The sequence below is a fragment of the Apteryx mantelli genome, chromosome Z, assembly GCF_036417845.1.
Source record: "Apteryx mantelli isolate bAptMan1 chromosome Z, bAptMan1.hap1, whole genome shotgun sequence".
In the NCBI taxonomy this organism is placed as follows: domain Eukaryota; kingdom Metazoa; phylum Chordata; class Aves; order Apterygiformes; family Apterygidae; genus Apteryx; species Apteryx mantelli.
This window is the reverse complement of record NC_090020.1, coordinates 55,179,346-55,202,809: the sequence shown is the minus strand read 5'-3', so window position 1 is coordinate 55,202,809 and position 23,464 is coordinate 55,179,346. Positions and strand designations below refer to the sequence as shown.

General features: G+C 37.0%; 1 long non-coding RNA gene across 1 annotated transcript in view; it reads right to left on the bottom strand.

Moving 5' to 3' along the window:
- LOC136995340 (uncharacterized) overlaps window positions 1-8,289 on the bottom strand; it is a 30,002-nt gene extending 21,713 nt beyond the window's left edge. Inside the window, exon 1 of the long non-coding RNA XR_010886916.1 lies at window positions 8,152-8,289. This is a non-coding gene — a long non-coding RNA (uncharacterized lncRNA). The remainder of the gene's footprint in view (window positions 1-8,151) is intronic.
- Between the last annotated feature and the right edge of the window lie 15,175 nt (window positions 8,290-23,464).

Genomic DNA, 23,464 nt, shown 5'->3' with positions numbered 1-23,464 from the left:
TAGTTCTCATTTTACAACCTACTGATGTGGCTGAGCCATATGAGGACCTAATCATAATAGCTCCATTCTCCAACCTCATCATAACCATATCATAAGATAGATAAAGATGGAGAGTAACACAGAAGTGTGATGTAACAAGAGCCAGGGTAAAGCGATGCTTGACTCTACAGCAGTGTACACTGAAAAGCCTGCTCCCACTCTTTAAGGAAATACAGGCATGTTCACATGAAAGCTGCTCTATGCCCGTACAGGGACAACAGGCACTTTAAATATCCACGTGTGTTTTAACAGATTTGCCTTCTGCATCTTCATGGCAAGTCACTGAAATAAGTTGAGCTTTCTTTCGGCGGGGAGGAAGGGGTTCACATTTATCCCAGAAGGGCTGTATGTACTTTCCATTACAAAAATAAATGAACTTACATACATGAAGCAATATGTGCTCAAGCTTAGGAATGACATTTTCCCTTATTCTGTCTGCTCTTCTGGTGTTTATGTTATTTGATAGCAACTGGATGCAAGTGAAATTAATCATTCATCAGATTAATCTTCATGATCTGATGGGCTTTGGGACACTAACCTGATATCTTACAGTACATTGAAACTTGATAAGAACAAGAGGTTTGTCATTCCTGCAGAGAAGGCATTTAATTTTAATATCTAATTTCTAATCAAGCTTCCTCTATCTCTTCATCTGCCTTACATACATATATATATATAGAGAGAGAGAGATATACACACACACATATATATATGTAACACTCTTAAACTGCAGTATATGCATCCCTCATACATATTTATCTTCCTTGGGCTCAGATGCTGAGCTGACAGTCAGAGAAACTGTAAACCAGGTTCATAATGGCTGCATTTTCACTTACATAGTGGACTATATTACAAACTCCTGTTCTCCTAATCATCCAGGCATGTCAGCCGTTTGAGGTATTTTACACCTTCTGCCTGGCTTTTCTTCCCATGTAGACAGTGACTAGCATATGCCTAGATCTTTTCCCAAAGATGGGCCATGCAGCCAATCCAAGAACCTTAATAAAAACATGGCCACTAGAACTTGGGTGCAGTAATGCTCAGTATTCAGTATACCTAGTTACAGAAATCACTATTCCAGGTTATGTATCCAGGCTCCCTAAAGAAGGGGAGCAATTTCAAAATAGGAAGGAACCACCCAATTTGACTGTTCTGGATAGAAATGTATATTCATAAGTCATACCAAGATGCAAAACATTTGCTTCACATGTGCACAGCTTAGGAGCTATAGGTCTGACAGCTCCCAGAAGCATAGGAAACCCTACAGAATTACTGAAGACCTGGTCTGTGCATTTGAGATTTTTGAAATATCCTCCCTAAAGGTCCCTTTTTCTTACCCAAAGGGGAGAATAAGCTAAAATGTCCATTCCCATCAAGGATTTTTGGATAAAAGGAGAACTCCGCTAGGGAGATTTAATAGAATTAATTAGTGTTTAATAGAATTAAAGTGTTTTGTGCAAAGTCTAACCTTTTAAGCATCCTCTGAGGAACTTTACTGAGCCAGGTGTCTCAGACAAGATGGAAAGCCATCAAGATATCTGGAATGATGGTTCTGTCTTTTTATTCCTTGGTAATAAATCTATATCTGGTTACCTGTAAGATACTCTCAAATTCATAGCAATAAAGATCATTCAAAGATATTGGAGTAGATGCTTGAGTAAGCTTTCCTGTTAACCTTTCTTCTGTTAAGATTTCTTCAGAGTTGCTCTCTATCAAAAGGCAGGCATACATATTCTGACTAAACTCAGATTAAAGTATGTCAATTACAAACCTATTTCTAGACCTATTTCTAATTAACAGAAAAGCTAGAGAAAAGAAAACAAGAAAAAACAAACTATTCTGATTGCATAGCTATATCACAGGTTTTCTATCATCTACAACCTGCAAAATCTTGAGCTTTTCTAGACTACTTTGTTGGTTTTTAAACTTCACATAGAACCAGGCACCAAAAACATCCAGTTGATCAGAATGAGGAAGTTCATACACAGTTGTGACTAAGCCATTTGCACTGATGATTGTGTTATTTTTTTCCTCCCCCAAGAGCAGCAAGGAATTCCTGCGTTCCAAAATCTGCACTCTGTTTTTAAGAATTAGGACTGAAACAAACAGAAAACATAAATGGTTTTTGTGCACAAGGTCTCCAGCCTGATAGAAAAATAGCTCATGTAAGAAAAGAGCCTACACTCCATAGTTGCATCAAAACACAATTTAAAGTTACACCCCATCTGAAGTTCAAAGTGGAAGAACCTCCACGTGGTACAACATATGGCAAAATGTCTTAAATTACAGCGTGTGGAGAACTTGTTTTTACCTATTGCTATAGCTGAATAATTCCAGGTGAAATTTAAGCTCCTATCCAAAATATTACAGAATAGGTCTTAGCTCTTCTTCTATGGCCATGAGTTCCTTCTCATTCCATGACAACAACCAGTCATGACAGGCATATTCTTCAGAGAAACTGGATTACACTGTACCTGGTATGAGACTTGCACACATCAACAAGCGTGTTTTTTTCATCACTGGCTAGCAACAGAGGAAGTCTCTTCCACCACAGTGACTTTATTCCTCTTCAACCCTCTGATGAGTTTAAGGTTTTTCTCTTCCTGTCCTCCCCTTCATCCCAAATTCCTGACCCTGGCAAAATACATTATAGTTTCCTTTGGATGGAAACTAACTTTTGGAGTAGATCCTTGCCTAATATATGTTTATTGTATGGCTGAATACAATAGCCAGCAATTCACGTATTTCAGTGACACATATCAAATAGAAAAGCACGGGAAGGGAAAAGAGTTGTTACATGACCATCAGCACCCCATACACAAGGAACTTGCTAAGAATTTTTGAAGAAAGAAGAGTTATGTACTTATCAGCAAAAGACAAGGATTTCCACGGCTCATAATCTACATGCTGATAGCCAACTACTCTGTAGTTCTTAGTTGAATCACAGCCCATTGTATTTTTCCTCACCAGTAAATAATAGTATTTTCAAAAATTGCCAGCATTATAGAGTAAAATTAAAAACAAAACAGAAGACAAAATAGTAGTTGTAGTTTCCTGAGAAGAGATGTGAAGATATGCTCTGTAAGCTCCATTATGCATCAGAATTTTTATTGATGAGATTAATGTTAATCTCTAGGTATCACATTAAAATAATGTAGTTCATTAATCTGAAAACAAGACTGACTACATGTACAGCCATCTCGATTCTGTTATGGCATATTAAGTCTCTAAGACTTTCAGTGCCTGAGGGCACTGAGTGTGGGCTTAATCTGAGAAAAGGCGAAACAAACCCACTTCCCTGAGCCTCTTGCCTTCCTGTTTTTCCCACCACCTTTCAGAATGAAGAGGGAGGCCAACAGCCATCCATCCCTTTCCACATCTGAACACACACACTGGATAAAACTAACACAGCCATCCTTGGTTACAAAAATAAATCTCAGAGATTTCAAATAAAACATTCAGTATGAGCATGTTAAAATTCAATGGACCAGTCCAGCATTTGTATGGGTAAGATATCTTCTGTTGAGACTTTCCCAACTGTTTTCCAGCCCAGAGGCACCGAGTTGGATACAAGAACACTTCTGCTACAACTTGGATTAGAAAGTGCTGCCAAACATTTTGAACATCTGCTTTAAGCAGAAATAGCATTTGACATTTTCTCTCCATGTGAGCTAATGGCATCAGTGGCATCTAGTGGTTCTGCATGTATTCTGTAAGGCTTTTCCTAAGGCACCAGACCGTGCTTTTATTGCAGAAAAGGTATGGGTGTTGCAGGAAGTCAGCTCAATCATTACAGAGACATTGTATTTTAACTTCTAAATCATGGAAAAGTAGACTTGGAAGTGACCATTCTCCGGTCTGAGTCAATCATGACAAATAGCTAACCTCTTCAAAACCCCAAGGTACTTGTATTATATGCTCTGGAATATATTATCTTTTTCTTTGCTAAACCTTAATTCCTCTGGGTAATCTCTTAAGAATTTTTTTCTTACATATAGCTTGTGTTTTTCCTTTTTGAACTCAAACCTTCTTGACCCTTTTGCAAGGGAAATGGGGGGGGGGGGGGGGAGATTGCCCTCCACTCTGCTGATGTCTTTTATGCAGATGAAAGCTGTTAATTCTTCCTTCATTCTTGTCTTTGGTAGACTAAGCACTGCAATTTTTCCAATATTTCCTTATAAGAAAGAAGAAATTAACAAGTTAAGCTAATTGTACAAACATATTTTGGTTCCCTATAAAATGCGTTTTGCATTTTTTGAAGGTGCACAGATTTGTTTGAACTATTAACGAGTGAGAACTAGAAATAAAGTATAATTTTGCTTTTAAAGAGCAAATTGAGAACTACATTTGTTGAAACTGCAACTCTGAAAGGCAGAGTTTCAGCTAAAGTGATACAACCCTGGATTATTCCATACTGAGGTTTTCAAAGGGCACTTTAAATACTGGTTGCATCTCCTGGCTATAAAGGCAAAGCACAGAAGTTATAATTGTACAAGCTTAGTTTTAAAACTATTAAATTAAATTACATTTTCAAGGCTGTTGGACCAGAACACTGACCTGATAGACAAGTGAACCGTATTACTGTTCTTAACTTGATATATTTTTGTAATCTGACCTTGCTGTAGAATGAATTTTTTTCATCACTTCGCTGGAACAGGAGTTTTGTTCAGATCAATTGGTCATTTTTTGCCCTGCCAATTCTGAGCTCTTCTTCTTCAGTACTTGAAAAGAGCTTATCATACTGTGGGCACTACCAAAAAATAATCATAAATTCATCACTCCCATGTAGCCTGAACTAAAAAGAATACTAAAATGGGATTAAGGGTCACCTGGGAGGGCTTTTTCCCCCTTTGATTTAGCATCTCCTTCACACTAAACTGCACTAGGTTATTCTGAGAAAAATAGGTATTTTTGCATGGGGCAAAGGTCAAGGAAGATCAATCTTTTATGTCCAAGACCCCATTTAACGGTTTCATTTTACTGCTACTGAAGCAGTGGTTCCTCCCTGACTGACTTCAGCCATACAGTATCCAGAACTCTATTGTTGCTCAACCCAAAGGCAGTAAAGTATTAATTTATGAGGCTATAGGTAGAGAGGGTGACATAAATGACTCACAATTAGACTGGGTCAAAATCTATTCTTTTTATTAACACTGCAATTTCAGTTTCTGCTGAATCATATAGTAATACATTCAAAATATGTTTGTATCCACTACTGTGTTTGAAAGATGGCCATTATTTTCAATCGCTAACTAGAATATAAATTCTTACCAGCAGATAGAACTTCCTTGTAGGCCACAAACACTTTTCATCTATTATATTGCTAAAAAAAATGCGGCATGCCCTTGAAAACATCTTTGTGGACTTGGAAAGGTACATGGTGTGAGCTCTCACAGGTATTTAGAATAAAATGTTGCTGCTGACACCTTGTGGAAATGTAGAACATAAATGAAAGACTTCGTTTTGTATTCAACAGAGCAAATCTGAATGTGCAGACAAAAACCTAATTCTGAACGTTGTAAAAATTTAAGGAGCATTCAGCAAGGTATCTAGCTGTCCTCTAATAAAAGTGCAGCCTGCTTTCTATCAGAAGGAAAGTTCCATCTATCAGAAAGCATAGATATATTCATTGTTTTAATTAAGAAATAAAACTGTTCTGTTAAATTGGAAAACAGGCAAGTGAGGAGGAGAAGCGTCTGTTATTGATAATGAAATAGCAGATAATGTAGAAGAGAAATATAAAGAGAACTGGAAGAAGTATTGGACTCTAACCTTCCTTCCTTCTAGTCTTCTAATACAGTAAACTTCCATATTTTATCTAAAGAGGAATTTATGAGATAAAGATTTTATGTGAAGTTTTTCATTATTGTTTCCTGCACTGTTTTAAAATGTTACCCAAAGAATCATTAGGAGAATGAGAATTTGATTATTTTGAAGATGAACAGAATATTCAACTGTATAGAAAGTTATCCAGTACTGAAATGCAGTGATGAATCTCAGTTATCAGAATAGAGGAAATCAGCCTGCAATACTGGGCACATTCCAGACTGATATATCCTAAACATAATCATTCAGCTTTAGTTTTATGCCTTCTGCAGCATCTTCATTATAGCCAGTTTTCAAAAGTGTGCATTATATTTTCTGCTGAGCATATATGCTTCTGTCCTATTATGCACCTAATTGGTTTATGGGCCAGTATACTTGACTCTGTGTGTATGTGTGCGCACGCATAAGTCTATTAAAACTGTTCTTCTGATGAGCTCTTTATTGATTTTCGCCTTTACTTGAAATTGCTGTAAGGGCTGAAGAGTGCTCTGTATTGTACAGGAGCGCTTTGCAATGATGTTCTCGATAATGGTTCGGGGCTCACCAGCCACAGAATACCATGTACAGTATATATTTTACTGTGCACCACCAACACAAAATTCAACTATATGGAAATCAAAATGCAGTGACAAAGCTTATGTTGTGACTTAGTTTACCAGTTTTTCATCATCCAAACAACTGTATGTCATAGCAATACATGGCTCTAAAATATGGCATAATCCCTTTAACCAATGAGAAATGAACAACAGAGTAACAGTAATGTTTATGAATTAAGTGCAACTGGGTTTTATAGGCACTGAAGCTATAACAGTGTTCATGTTGACTAAGGTAGAGTCTCATACTGCATGTTTGTGCAATGTAAGTTTTAAGAAGATGGACACTTTCAGGCAGGGGGCAATGGCAGACTATGGCGAGACATGGCCTTAACGAACAGGCAAGACTATGAAATAAGCTTGGACAATTATCACCAAAGAGGATAAATTAATCTAATTAAGAAATCCACTGCCTTTTAAATCCCTGTTTAAGACATTGCCTGGCATACCAATTACTACATACTTTCTAGAGCCGCATCTTGAACTGTGGGTTATTTTTTCTAAAACTTATTCAGGAAATTATTGTCCAGTGACTGAGCTTAGTTATTTTAAAATTACTTCTAAAATCCACAAGAAGCAGAGATTAAAATTTCTACCTGCACAAAGTAATAAGCTTCAGAGGGAATCAAAGCTACACATCAGTTAAAATTACATCCCAAAGGTATTACCTCAAGAGTTTAAAATATTTGGAAGAGAAAGGTGGGTCATAAGCATTAACAGAATGTCAGTTTTACTATGTTATAGGAGTGCCCTGTAAGTGAGGTGTTTGTATTCACTAGCAAAATGTGTTACACTTACATCTTTTTTTTTCTTTTTTTTAAATATAGAAAAATAAAGAGTCTCATAAAGCGTCAATAGATGGCGCTCAAGAATACATAAAACAGTATGCGATTTTTGTAGCGCCAATAAAATTTCGTGCAGTGTGACACAAGACTTCTGTGATATCCCACTTAATGGCCACTCTTAAAATCCTCCCCCAGCACAAATCTCGTTGTAGCCAGACCTAACAAATTGTGTGTATCATTTGAGCTAGATTTTAATCTCAGTTACAAACACACAGTGACACTATTGATCTCGGTGGATTTACTTCAGCCGTCCCCAGGGGTGAAGGAGATAAGGACCTGAATGGGTTTCTGAAAGACACATTCTTAACGAGACCATCATTTTCTTTCAGTGCAACTCAGAGTCCTATTTCAAGCAGAGCTATAAATGGATACAAATTCTTCTTTGATATATGCAGCTTTTCTAATGGAAGTTTGTAGAACTTGTATCCTGGTGTCTCATTCCTTTTTTTAGGAAAGCTTTAAAAACAAAATGACCAACTGACTGACCCTGCAGGAGTAGGTGGCTCAGGTCCCGACTAGACCTTTGAAGGCCAAGTAGAATTAATAGCTGACTTCACTTTCAAACAGGCCTATGCTTCCTTAATAACTAAGGGTCCATTTCAATGATGACTGAAAATTAAGGACATTGTGATACCTATGTTGATCATTAGAGCTTAAAAGCATCTTTTCAATAAAATAGGGGAAAAATGAATAACACAGCTGAATAATAAAGCTCCATATGTTACAAGTTGACCAACAGCATCAGAGCATCTTTACAGATCTGAAAGCAAGCTCATTAGCTTTTTTCCAAAACAATCACAGGTGTTATACGTCAGCTATTACAACCAAACATATAAGAAGATTCTCACCTCATAAAGTAATCTGAACAGCTTTGTTGACTTTTCTTTTTTTGGCAACCTGCTTGCTGCCTTTGATACAACAAGAACACTTTCCTGTCACAACCTGGTCCAGTTGTAATGGCTTGTTCTCATCACCATAAAACCAAAAAGTGTTGCCCTCTGCTTTTTCTGAAGAAAAGAAAAATAAGAGTTTTATTTTTGCTGACAAAGATAAATTATATGTTTACTGACTACAGTGTCTTTCCTTCCAGAGCTTGTTAGGGTTTTTTGCACAGCTACACATGCAATCATATCACAATGTTTGAGTATGAAACCATGAATACTACTAAAGCACATAGCAATGATGCTGAAGTCACCAATCAGAAGAGTAAATTCCCAGCTGGAAGATGATATTTTTGTGTTTTCCATTTAACCATAAAGGAGTTAAAGGCTTCTGACTAGAAAGAAAAATCTACTTGGAAGCAATTAAAATCTTTAATAAGGCTCTTCAGTTGGCCGAAAACTGTTTTCTGTTTGAAATTTCATCTTGGGTTCCTTCCAGCTTTTTCACATAAAAGCAAATGCATTTAAAGAAGCGATGGCAGTGGTCAGCGGAGAGCTTTGCAGTGAATTCCCTAGCAGCACAAAAGGAGAAGCTCATCAGCCAGCACAAGTCTATGCCATCTTAAGTATGCATCATCCAAAGCAACACCACTGGGAAGAGATTTTTTTCCCCCCTATATGAATAACTTGTGCACTAATAAGAACAAACAAACACACACACACACACACACACATGCATAAGAAGCCTGTGAAAGCAGTGTTTTCTGCTAAAGTAAGCAACAAGATCTCCTGTAGGAACTTCTTTTGTGTATAGAATAAAACCTCTAACTCAGTTAAAGGTTTTCAAAGGCCTTTCCCCCTCACCCCCAACCTTATTCTAAAAAAGAAAAGTTCAGTTATTTAATTGTCCTTGCTTCAAGGCTTAGTTTCAGTCAACTGCGTGGTTTTTCAGGCTTACAACAAATTCCACACATTTCCCTGTTGTCCTGAGGCAGTTTCCCATTCTGTCACTACAGCAGCCTGCTCTCTGCTCCTTTCCTAGTCTTTCAGACCATGTGTCCTGCTGCAGGCTCTCTTTGCTGAAAACTCACTCCTTTCTTAGCCATTATAGCCTTCCAGGATCTTCCCTTCTCCAGCTATGTTCAATTGTTTCCCATAGAAGCAACACACTTTTCTCCCTCCAAAATAGCCCACCCAATAGAGCCATACCATTTTTAAGTAATACAGTGTACAAACTGAGGACAAATAAATAAAGCTATTCATCATGCATCTATTGCAGTATCACCCAAGATCAAAATTAAGTTGTAAATGAATGCTGAGTTTGTATAGCATCTCATTTAGTCAGGACTAAACACTTGAAAACAGTCCCTACCAGGATGAGTTTGTGGTAAAGCAAGAATCAAAAAAAAAAAACAAGAAAAGGAGCGGTCTAATACACATGGGAGGTTTTTTTAGGAGAGCAAACTACAAATATGGCCCTGAATATGGATAGAAAATTCAATCTTCCAGTAATGTTGCATTTCACTGGTAAAACTATCATTATTATCTAGTGCCTCATGCCATATTTACCTTTTGCTTCCCTGAAACCCCCACACCACGGTGAAAGTGAGCATGCATAAGCAGCATGACCACACAAAAGCTGATGAAAGATGATGTTATACATACTATAACACTGAAATTTTTGTTCAAAATGCCACCCCCATTTTCCTTCAAAAACCAAGCTGTATCTTAGTAGCTTGGTACAGATACCAAAAAACAGAATTGTGCCCAGAAAGAAATCGGTACAGAAAAAAGAGCTCCTGAATAATGGAGCAGAGCTTAGACTATTGAAGCCAAACTTCTTTCCATTTCCATGAAAATCAATAATAATGATTAAAAAACCCTGCTTTGTACTGTTTGAAAATAGGTATATAATGTGATGTGAAGGGGAAGAATGGCAGTGTGTTAGTTTGCACTGTCTGAAAAGATTATAAATGATGCAATTGTTGCCTGCTCCAGTTGGTCTTCCCAAACTGCAATTTGGCTCAGAAAATGCTGAAACAAAGAAATATTGTTCTAGCTCATTAATTGCTATCCTCTGCTGCAGAATAATGCCTTGTGTGTGCTATATTTGTTCCAGTCTGTGCTACTTAAAAGCCTTGTAGCAGTCTGAAAAGCAGCTATCTTAGCTATTAAGGCTAAACTTCAATAACTCAAGGACTGAGGAGCCAGAAGAAGATATGTAGTACAGCAAGAAAAACAATTAGAAGAAAGGAGAAAGAAGCAATTAGTTTGGAAATCACTGGTCTATCAGCCCACTTGTAGTTCATAATGAGATAGTACAGAGTATTTAGCTCAGTCCTAAATCCATACCAGTCTTCTAACGCTTCCAGGTAAGAGACTGACAAACAGCAATAGATCTGCACACATTGTGCATGAACTCCCCCACAAACCCCTCTCTTTGTGTGAGATCCCGAATTCAAAGGTTTTTTGGTCCCATTAAATAGTAGTAGCTATGGTAACTGATAGATAAGACAGACAAAATGAGGGATAAGCATCCCATGAAGTTGGGACCAAGGTCTAATCTCACTGGAGGAAAAAGGAGAAAGGAGTATATTTAAACGTCTTGCTTTTTGCCTGAAGGCAAAGTCAGAATGACTTTGGGAACTAAAGATGGCAAAATCTTGTCAACCCAACGACTCTTATAGGAATTGTGCCCTAAGAAGTCAGATATCTTTCTGGAGCAACTTCCTAAGGTGGTCACAGCCTTACTTAGGATGGCAGAAGTCCCAGAAGGACGCATTACCACTTTCAATTGCACCAATCCATAGTCATATTAAAAGCCTCAATCAATTACTAAATCCTTGGTTTACATCAAGGATTAAGTTTGCTCTTCTCAAAGTGTGGGTTGATTGTGCACTGTTATCAAGTGCAATGGTTTATTCTGCAAAATCAGATTTTCTGATCTTTCACATAAATCTAACAAAAAAAGTTACCTAGGTTACCTGCTCTAAACTGCCTAAAGAAAAGATAAAAATTGCAAAAAGATGATGAAGCTTGAAGACAGCAAGCCATTTTACCATTAAAGTTTCTCAATAAATAAAACAAAGTCTGCAGTGTTTTCTCTGATTTAGGCAGTAAATACTACAGAATTGAAACAAAGCATTGTGTTAGATATGGCTGTTCTACTCAAATTTTTATTACTGTGACAGCACTGACTTCTACAGACAACTAAAGTTACTAAGCATTTTATTTCTGCTCTGTGTTTATGCTCAGCAGAACTACTATTTTCACTAAAGCAGCATCAAGTGCTAAAGTAGACTATCATGGTGAGTTAAGGCCATATTATTTGTGGTTGCACCTTATAACAGAAGGTTAGTTTTTCCTGTTCTCACAGGAAGTTGCATGTTCAAAGTATGACACCCGTTATCAGCAGCAGACTGACCAAAATACCAAAAAGGTGACAATTTCTTTATTGTTTATACTTGTGTATTAATGAAAATAAGCTGATATGTTATGGACACCTCCTTCCACTAACATTTTAGAAACTATTAGCAATCTTATTTTTTAAAATATGATTAAAAGACAATGTAACTAAGGAGTGAGCTAGGTAGAACAGGGGATTACCTTCATTTCCTAACACTGGAATGAGATTTCAACTAAATATTAAAGTGAGCAAAATTAAATGCCATTGCATTCTCAACTAGCAGTATGATGCTGGTCATATAATTTCTATTACTGTGGCATCTAATGACCATAACCTTATTCCCCACTCCTATTCAATCCTGGGGGAGGAACACAATGTATGTTTCTGACATTTAAAATATTTCTGCTAGTGAAAGTGAAAGCTTTTTAATATTCTAGATAAAGTGTAGTGTAAAGACATGCAGAATAGATCAGTCTTTCGAACAACTTCTGTGAAAATAAATCTAACTACACTAAACACCTATGAGGCAATTAGAAATAATAAAAAATAACTTTTTATCTAAGAGGGCTTGATGAGCAAGAAGGTAAAAGTGTGTAAACTACTTTCATCCCTCTGTATTCAGTGTTCCCTAGGTACCTGGTGCTATATTTCAGAGAGTGCTCTCTCTGCATGCACATACTGTATAAAAATAGAGACATTCATTTTGCAATAGAATTTTTATTCGATCATTTTTCCCTTAACAGTGTTGTGCACAAATCTGATTCAGACTAGGTGTCATCTGCTGGGGGTGGGGAAATCACTGGAAGGGAATTCTGCCATGTATACCACAGAAAAGAGATTTAATTCTAGATCTTCGCATTCATGAACACGAGACAAGTCTCAATTTTGCAGCCAAATATGAGGGACAAGTTTGTGTGTCAGCACTGCCTGATATGTTTCTCCAGTACCTGGGTGTGGGACAGCTGGCAGAACTTCCCAGCAGGTTCTCTCTCTTTTCTGACACATCCTGTCAAAACTTCTAGCACTTCCAACTAGCAGGAAAGATTCCCTCCAGAACTAACCTCTGCCCTGCTCTGCGGCTTGGGCAATTACAGAGCCACAGTCCTTTGGCTGCAGTCCAAGGTGGCAAGACTACTCTACATCTCAGTATAATTTGCTTTGCTTTGCTTTCTTCTGTCCTCTTGCAGCTAGCACAATCCCTCACTCTTGTCTTGGCAGGATGATTTAAGAATGCATATTCTATCAAAAACAAAACTACAATAGCATGGCTGTATTTGAACACAAAGTATTTTGATAGCTATCCAAATGCTGTTTATGGGAGGCTGGAGTTTTTCGGCTTTGGGGGAATAGTTCTCACTCATATGAAAGCATGTTTACATGACAGTTCAGCCAAAGGTCCAATTTTGAGGTGAGCTAGAAATGAACTTTCCTACTGAGATTTTTCTTCTTTCCCATTGAAGTCAAGGGAGCCAGAGATAGTTTTTTCAAACTATTTCTCTCCTTCAATGGAGAAATAAGACATTACCTTACAAAATCAGTATTTCTAGACTCAATGTATTCTCGTTATATGACATAATAATATTGTATTTTTATATATAATATTTCTCATTAGTATATAGTCATTAAAAGGATAATCTGAAGATAAATTGGCATTGGCCACACAACTCTAGTGGAATCTTTAAAATAATTTTAATATGGAATTAAGAAAAAAAATTTTAAATCATTGAGGATCTACCTCTCTAAACATATTTCTTGGAAGTAGCAGAGGATATCCTCTGTATTATATCCTCCAGCAGAGGATACAGTACAGAATTATAGGCTCTGAATCCAAAGAATATTTGTTAATATTTTACATACTGATTTATAACACAAACACTGCAGTGGTTCCGCACTGAATCCTCTTTTTGTTACTTATGTTTACAAGCTAGCAATTTATTTATGACTTCACTTTTCTATAAGAATAGAACATTAAAAACCTTCACATTTTAAAATTTGTATTATAAAAACACCAATCCATTTGGAGAAAAGGAGCTACTACAAAATGAATTGTATTAGTGTAATATTTTGAGTCTGTAATTAATACAACGTTCTGTGTAAAATTAAAGATACCTAGCCAGGCAAAGGCCAGTAAATTCCCTGATCCAGGAGGCCATATTATTCATTATTCAAACAACCACCAATTGTAAAAACGTTCATGAATACTGAACACATAATGAGTATTGGCATAAGTAACATCTTCTGCTTTGCATTTCAGGTTAACAGTAATTTTCTTTTCTCCTCATTAAATAAATTCAATAAGCTTATCAGGGAGCAATCTGACTATATTTTCCATCACATCACACAACAAAAACTATAGAAACAAATAGTTAAACGGAAATAAGCCTTTAAAGTTTTTTTTTTTTTGAAGATGCCTGCAAATATCAAATTCATTCCAGGAAAACAAGATTTGTTTGTGATTAGACTGCAAAACAAGATACCTATGAAAAGAACAAGCAAGCAAGTGTCCTCTGACAAGAACTCAGTGAACTAGATTATGTTTGTATCTCAATTCTTGTAGAACTACCTATCCTTTCTAAACCAGAACAGCTCTTGTAGCTTCAGTTTCTGTATCTGAGATAACACCTAGGTGGAAAACCCTCTTTGGATCAGCAACACCACAATGACTTTTCCGGCAGAGATACAGTCACACAGTGCTACTGACTGAGCATGGAAGGAATGATGTACCATAGCGTATCTATGAATCACACCTCCTGAGGCTGATAAAACTCTGTTCTTCAGTCAATATCCCTCAATCACCATCAAAAAATTGAAGTACCATACAAGTTTGCAAACACTCTCCCAATTCAAATATAAAGAGCAGAAGTCATGGGTCTTCCTGGCTAGAAGGAGGTAACATCAATAAAATTTACTAACTTTTACCTCTATCAACCAGACTTGACAACTAATCCCTCACAGATTTTCAGGGAGGACTTCCATAGTAATGGCACTTATTTAAAGGCCTCAAAACTGAGATGTGACATCCTAGTCTGCACCTCTGTTTCTAATCTAAGAATAGTCGGTCATCATTGCTACCTGTGCTGTGTGACTCAAAATGGAACAAGGTACAGCATCTTGTCAAACTACAGCAAAACTACCCTCTCATTAGACTAGAACTAAAGAACATGAAGTTGCTAAGCAAGCTATTTTGACAAACTTCTGTTTTTCTTCTTTCACTATCTAGCATGGGAGAAAGATACTGAAGCAACTGCAGAGTCTTGTCAAAGCAAGTTATATCAGCCAAAGATCCCATAATGCAAAAAGGATAGGTTTACGTGTTATAAAAGTAAGTACTTCTTTGTCTATCTTTTTTGATTGCAACTATGAGTTTTCAAAAGCAGCGCAATTATTCTCTAATTGCTAGCTATTATAGTACTATGGACTGAAGAGAGAATTAAAGCTTTTCGATTTCATTTGAGCTGGTCTGGCACTACAGTGATAGAATCCTTAATATCAAAGCTGTATGTGCTACAGCTGGGCCAATGTTTCCCCAGAATAGCAGACTGCATTTCACAGACTGTAAAGTAAACATCTGCTATTCCAGCTACAGCTGCATGCCAAAGGCTTTTACAAAGATGCTTGTCTGAACCAGATGCAGCCTTTGTCATTAAAGGCACACGTATTGACTTTTTATACTGTTATTTTTTGATAGAATCCTAGCTGTAACTCCCAAAAAGATGAAAAACCAACCCACTCTGTCAAAAAATGGCAACTGCAATATTTACAGAAATTCCTGAGGCCAATTCTCAGAAAGGCAGCAGGTACAAGTTACACAACAAAATCTGACAGATGTTGCAAACTGAATGTTTCTGTGTACTACTTTCATGTTTACTTTCTGTGTACTGTGCAGTACTTTCATGTTGAACTTTAGCATATACTTATATGTTTCATTGGTCTGGAACTTTAGCTTTCTGATTGTTCCTGAAACCAGCTAGGTTAGTACCAAGAGCTTGTACCTGAGAACAGTTCTGTAGACTCAGGATGAATCCTTACTAAGAAACTGCTAACCTTTTAAAAGGTTATCTCAAGTCCCTTAAGAAAAACAACAATAAAACTGGATCTTTGCTTTTGCTGAAGTTTGACAGGCCTTTTAAGTGCAAGGATAAAAACACCAGAGTGTTCTTCACCTCACTTATACCATTAGACCATGGTCAAACATCCACCATGTCTTTTCCTCAGCTGTATCTACAAATCCTTCACACTAAGTTCAGATAAATTTCCAAAAAGATACCAAAGCAACTAGTAAACAATAAAATGAGTGCTCCTGATGACCATATAGAAGAAGCAAATAATTGCAATTAATGCAATGATAGCAACATCACAAACAAATAAAAATGAGGCAAAAGAATAAAAGATTCTATCCCTTAGATAATTGCTGATTACTCTCACCTTCATGAAAAAAAGAGTAATTCCATGGGTAATATGCACTGAAAGTGATGTAATGACACAAAGACCTATTTTTAGTATTTATCTACTGACTAAGGGAAAAAAAAAGGGAGGTTTCATCTCTATGTCACTTAAAGAACTAGAGTCTCAATTGAAATATGAGTCTAACAAGAAAGACAAAAACTTTGGACTAGAAGAAGTTTTCAATCCAAATGAATCTTTTTGTTTTATTTTGAAGAGTTTGTTAGTAGATACAAAAGGCTCCATTTGCAAAACCAGTGGTGGAGAGGCACTTCCCCTGATAACCTTACATTCATCTCCTCTGAAAGATGGGTGGGTTTTTTGGTCACAGAGCAAAGGCTTGGATCAAGACAACCCATACCTCACTAGCATCCAGATCCCTGGGCTATGGCACTTTCTTATCTGCTATAGTAGTTTTACGTTGTATAACATAGCATTCAGTTTAAGTGGACAAGGATGATTTGTAACCCAGTGCTTCAGATGCTCTCCTAGAAGCAGTTTTTCCACTTTCCTTTGGAAAAAAGTGATAGAAAGTCATCCCAAAAATATTCCATACCCTGTTAGTTGCATTGATTTCAAGATAAATAGTCACTTTTCATTTAAATTCTTCTTGTATTTTGGAACAGAAGTGACTACCTACTCAAGGCACCTGCTCAAGATAGGTAGCCCTCCTCTTTCTTAAATTAGCTTTGGGAAGGATGTCAGAGTCCTCTTGCTAATTTAGCTCAGCTACATGGATAAAACACCTCAAGCCTGTGAAAAAACTGTGAACCCATTAAAACTACATTTTTCTAGTGAATAAGCTAATAACCAGTACAAGGTTATTCGGCTTCAATCTTCACCGCTCAAGCTCACTGAACTGCAACACAGTGCTTCTAATCTAGCTGAAGAGTTTGCAGAGGAGGAGTTATCCTTGGTAGCTAATAGATTTCTACCCTTACAAGTTTACTCCATCATCCTGCAGTGCTTATATGTATCACATCCCTTTAAAAAGAAAAAAACCATACAATAATTGATACATACATATTTTCAAGAAGGAATAGCTCTTTGAAATCACAAGAGGAGTTAGAAGTACTTCCCAGAAGGTAGTAGCAAGCTAAGTTTTCTTTCTCTCTCTCATGAGCTATTGCCAATCTGGTTTAGAATTCAAGTTACAGACAATGAGACAAAACACATAGCAGAGACAAAATGCTCTGCCAGTGTGTTTTCAGATCAAGGCCCTGAAATTTTAAAGGGCATCAAAGGAAACCTTCCTGCAATCTGGCTGAAAGAAACTTGTAAAAAGATCCAGGATGCAAATCAGAGCCAGCAAATGAATTAAGCAAACCAGAAAAAGGAGCACTAGAATGGGGGGAGGGAGGAAGGAAAACCCAGCACCCCTAAAAACAGAAATCCAAAACATTTTCTTACCTGAAAAAGCAACATATAAAATTCTCCTCTTTTCAACTGGTTGCATTGCAAGTGTCTTACTGCTATCATTCTTTCTCAGCACTGCTTTCAAACAGGGCATGAATGCAGACTGACAGATTACAGTGGTTAAATGGAGAAAGCTGTTCAGGAAAAGGTGAGCCAGGTGTAACCTATATCCTTGCATTATAGTATACACCCCTTGGTGACTGGTGGCTGGCCTAAAAGCTCAACTAAAAAAGGGGGTTGGTTAGCTCAAGTGAAGGGTTATGTCTTAAACACAGAATTTCTAGCTTCAGTTCTCACATCCGGGAAGCTGCTTAGTTATAGCTTTCCAGTATTAATATATAGAGAGAATGATAAATGTTTTCTATATATTTAATGGCTCTTCAGGACAGAGACTTTAGTGTTTTAATATATTTGGATGCTTCTGATAATGTTTTTCCTTTTACTCACTAACACAGATAGGAAAATTCTTAGTGCACACAACCATCTTCAGAGTCTGTGCCCACACGTTTTCTAGCTCTTGTGTCTTACTTTAACGTATCACTGTTTAAAATGCTCTTGCCTTTAAGAATATGTGGAAGCATGTTCAGGAAACCAAGTAAAAGTGCAGCCTAATATTCCTTGTCTGGAAACTTCTGGAATGGATGGTCTTATTTCTCCTAACAGATCTCATATAGATATACATAACTCACCTTTTTCCTTCCCTTTCTTTTTTCCTTTCCTTTCCTTTCTCAGAATGATCTTATTTAGTCAGCAAGGAACCTGAGAAGTGGAGCTAGTGAGAGATGGAGAACAGCAGGGGGATAATTATCAGGTGAATGACAGGAAGGTTTTTTTAATAAATGAAGGTTTTCATGAAAAGCTGCTTATAGCACTGGCTTAAAGAGAGATGTTCACCATCTTTCTCCACGGTGCATGGTGGGGAAGGGGCAAAAACCTGAACTGTGTTGACACTTTTATGCATAATGGTGCAATGTAAATAAAAACCCATACATTTTGTGTCATACTAATACGAGATACTCCCTCATTCTGGAAATATTAATGTTTCTTTGACAGAAAATGGTCTTGATGATTCTCATCCAAGACATACTAAAATAATTGGGAGACACTTCTTTCACTTGAATGGGTACTGAATCAGATTGCCAATGTATCTTTTATCTCTAATTACTGTCATCCCGCTAAAGAAAAAAATAGGCAAAATGTGCAAGATCTACAATTATAATGCATTCATTCTGCTTGTAAACCTGCCTTTTAATGTCTGACACCATTTATAATAAGTAAAATCATCCATAATGTGTAAAGTCTGTTGCAAAATGTCTGCAAGGCACAAAAGAAGGCTCTGTAGGGATGAAAAAAGAAGGTTTATCACAGTGAGGAGAATTTGCCGAGTGTTGAGTATTCGAAGAGGCTTACAAGAGATGCATGCTTGTGGAAACCTTGTCGGAGACCACAGATACCATAGCTAACACAGATGTGTGGTCCAAAAATGAAAAAAGGTATCAGGATATTGGCTTACTTCGCGATGCTGGGAAAGTCGCTTAGTTCCTCCTCTTCCCATACATTCATCAAGCCCAATGTCTTAGTTAATTCAAAGGGAAATGGGGATGAAAAAGCAGACCGTGACTGAAAACCAGATGCTATCCAGCTTTGCTGGATAAACGGTATTGCAAACTAACAATATGTAACTTACTTGCCAGGTGTTTAGTATAAGCATTCCTAAGTGTGCGTAGCAGTATCAGAGATAACTCTAGAATGCTGTTTAGGCTTAGTGTCTGTTTTAAACTATTATCCTTTGTTCGATGTCACAGAAAGGTCATTTATGAGGTTACAAGCGATTAGAATTGCATCTGCATTAACAAAAATATCCCGTTCTCAGAGTACCAGATGTTGCTTTTTGAAGAGATTTCTTTATTACTGATTTATTTAGGTTACCCATTGAAGTGGTTTATTTGTTTATTAAAATGTATTCAGACAGGAAATATTTTAAGCTAAGTCATATGCCTTGTCTCAAAGCAGAACACCTCATACAGCCATAGCAATAATGTCAATTTTTAACTCAACAATATAAGCATGTTATACGCAAACATAAAATAAATCAGTACATAAAGTTTTAAAATAAGCCATAAGATCTTAACAGTTTGCTGATATGATTATTTCCACTTTTGTGCTGTATTTAATTTCTAGAAAAAGCAAGCACATATGGAAAATATGCCATTAAGTACTGACAAACTTTTGAAGCCACTATAAAATCTGGTCATGCCTCTCCTCTCACACTGGGATGAGTAATTCCATGGAAACGGATCAAATTATGTCAATGTAATTCCACTACAAATGAGAGCAGAATCATGCTCTGTACAGCTGTAGTTCAACTTCTGTTTAATGATAGGCCATAAGTATATGTGGAATAAGCAAGTCTTTAATACTCTTCCTTACTACAGAAAATACATGCAGCTGAGGTTCACAGTGTTTCCGGATTTTCTTCTGTGAGCCCGCATGTCAGCTCTACCTAGATCAAGGGCTTCTAGTCTCATGGCATGAGGGCATAGAACAACAATAACTCAGACGTGTGGATGTTGGATGTCACAGGCTCTGCAGTCCCAGTGCCTACTGCCCTCAGGCAGTCCCCTGACAGGTCTGCCCTGTAGCAGGACACTGGAGTCCTGGGTTCCTAGATCTCTTCTAAATATGCAAATATTACAGAATTTCCCTGTAGCACTTAAGTGCCTAGCATAATTTGTTGGTTTTGAAAAGCAAATACTGTACACTTGCTTCTGGGCACATATAATGACTTCCTTGGGCTGCTCTTCACATCCTAATAAAGATCATGCAGTACACTGCATTGTTTTAAATATATAGTCTGCCATGAAGCTTTTGATAATAAGCTATTAAGTTTGGAAGAATAACACCAACTACACCAAGATTGCTAACAATTAATTTAAAATGTTCCTGTCAGCAATTTAAATACAGGTTTTAAAAGTAACTGGGTCTCAAGGCCAGATATGGCTCCCAAAATAATCAACAGTAATGCACCCAGCAACTTCTGTTGTACAGTATTACAAGTCTTTCATCTCTTCTTTAGCTCTAACAAAACAAGCGATGAGGAAAAAGGAGAGGTATAAGAAAACATATTAATACTTAAAAGCTATTAACATCTGTATATTAACATTTAAACAGAACTTGCATTTAAAAACACTGTTCTTGTAGGTGACTTAGCAGATGAAATTTTCACGGGAAAGTGAATATGGATCTTTCTTCAATAGCTCAAGGCCACAAGTTACTGATAGATTGTTCTAACTGATTTGCAGGGGACATATTCCATTTGTTGATTCCTGACCTTGAGTAAAGGTATCAGAGAGACCAAAGAAGCCAGAAAACAGCTACCTTGCTATTTACTTTTTCATGGTTCCACAGGAGTGCTCTCTGTGAGACTGAGATCTAAGCAGTAAAATACCCCAAGAAGATAGCTTGCACTATATAAGGATGGTCAGTCTGGAAACTACACTTCTCATCAGTCTTGTCTTCTTTGAAGCTTCCTGTGAAAAGCAATCTAAATGTGGTTAACCTTTCAAAAAACACTTTTTTGTGTAACCCCCAGTAATATATAGATAATGCATGTACTTTCTGTCAGTTTGGGGAATGCAGACAGGTAGAGATGGAATCAAGGAATAAAGAAATTAATAACATTTATCCCATGTTTGTTCACTTATTTTCATCACTGGTGAAAGGTAGGTAACATTTCAACAGAACCATTGATAGTTTCTTCTGCCCAAGTATTTCACTCATATCTACCCATCCCCAGCAAGAGGCCATGGCAGTGAACCTGTATTGCAGATATTTTGACAAGACATGGAGGAACATAACAATAATCCAGAGCACATAAGGAGATTGTATTCTGCTCTGTAGTGTAAACAGATGTAAGAGAATAGTAAATGAGCTGTTCTGTATTCCAGAAACACTGTAGTCACAGTATTTGGGAGTGCTACGCGGACTAATTAGAGGCTGTGTCTTGATTACTACTCAAATTTGATCTAGTGCCAAATGAACAGGCTCCAGAGAGAAATCCTAATGCCACCAAGTGAAATGAATAAACTTCACTGATTTCAGTAGCCTTAGGATTCTGCCTTTTTGACCTGGATGATGTTTTGGGCATTCTTGGTAGTTGGATGCTCGCATCGATACATACAGTTACACTACAAAACATAGTTTATAACATCAAGGATCAAACTTTCAAATTTGCATATTCCAAGGTAAGTACCTAAATTCCTAATTAAGTCAGTGATCTGACTTAGTCACTGAGCATTTGCTAAGTTAATATAAATAATCCATTAGTAGAAACTTTGCATTCTCTGCACTGCTTTTTACATCTTTACGCTTAGATTTCAATGATTATCTTGGTAGTTTGTTTTGAACAGATACAGAGAGAAATATCCATATGTTCAGTGCTTACAATAAAAAAAAATTTACAAAGAGTTTAGAAATCTTTTGGATAAAGGTCCATGTAAATACAGGTCATTAACATCAGCTACATGTGGCTGGCAGCAAGACTCAACTTTGCCCTTCTCCTAGGCGTTTTACTTTTAAGTTTCTTATTTAAAAAACTATATTGACTTTGGAAAACACTCTTTTGAAGCTGTTGTGATTATAGGAGTTTTTCCCACAATGGCTGCTCCCCTTTATGTCTTTCATTTCAGCTTCCTGCTGGGCTACATGATAATAGTGATGAGTATGAGTGAGAATCTAAATAAGCTTGCTGGATATATCTCATTAATAAGAAGCCTTCTCTAGTATGCACATGGGATTGTGTAATAATTAGACAGTACTGTCCTTTATTCTTCTGTCGTACTTTTCTGGTCTACATGTATTGACCTATTGACTGTGAGAATGAGGTAGACATAAGATAGACTAGAGAAAGGAAAAGCTCTAATTATCATGGTAACAGTGAGGAATCCCCTCAGACAGGACAAGATTTAAAGACAGGTTTCTACCTAGCCTTTACATGGATGCATGTAAAGATGCACAGCACATGGAAAAAGGTGAAAGGTAGCTTGGGAATAAGTTGGAATAGCTCTTTCTATATTTCACCAGTAAGTGATAGTGATAATAATTTGATGGCTCAGTAATTTTGACCTACAAAGCCACGATAGCAGAGTGGAAAAGCCATTCAAATACATGGTAAACCTCAACAAATACATTGGATGCCATTCTCTGTGTCCCATTCTTCCTGGATCCTTGGCCATATTATTCCAGCCTTGTGAATAAGGAATCTGTGCTGAGAGTGCAAATGCATGGAACAATACATTAAAATTGCAGCCTGAACACTTGTTAACTTTCTCAAAGAAGTCCTCCTACACTGGAGAGAAGACATCCTTCCTAGCTTTTTCTTCTTTTCTCTTCTCGCTTCATCCCTTCTTATGTACACCGAGGTTATGTGTATATTTTCACTACTTGGTCCCTTTTACAAAGAGAATATCGGATTTGGATACAGGATAATCTAACACAATGTTCCTGGTGTGAGAAGCACAGAAGGTTTAAAGATTACTATAAGCATAAAGGGAAAATAATGTCTTGCCTAGTATTTATAACTGTATTTGAAGACTTGGTACAGCAGTGAACCACTGTTGCTGAAAACAGAAAATCCTAGGGTGTGCAGATGGTTTTAGATATATGATATAGCTTCTGTTTGAGACATAAGAGAGCAGAGAGGCCAAATGGTAACACAAGGTCTGAAGAATAAACTAGAATCTATCTAATTAAAACTTTTACGGGCAACAATCTTAAAATATGTGATATGAGAAGCCAACTTTAGTTTGAGCATTTCAGCGTTACTCAGATGATTGTCATAAATGCCCAGAATATGATTTGCTGATATTGCCATGTTAAGAGGCTAATGTATTTGTACACATTAGCTGTGTGCTAGCTAGTCTGCTCACAGCATCATTATTTCACTCTGTGACCTCTCCATGCCACTGCAGTGTACTATAAACTATTGTTAGACTAACTCAGGACTATTCTCCTTCA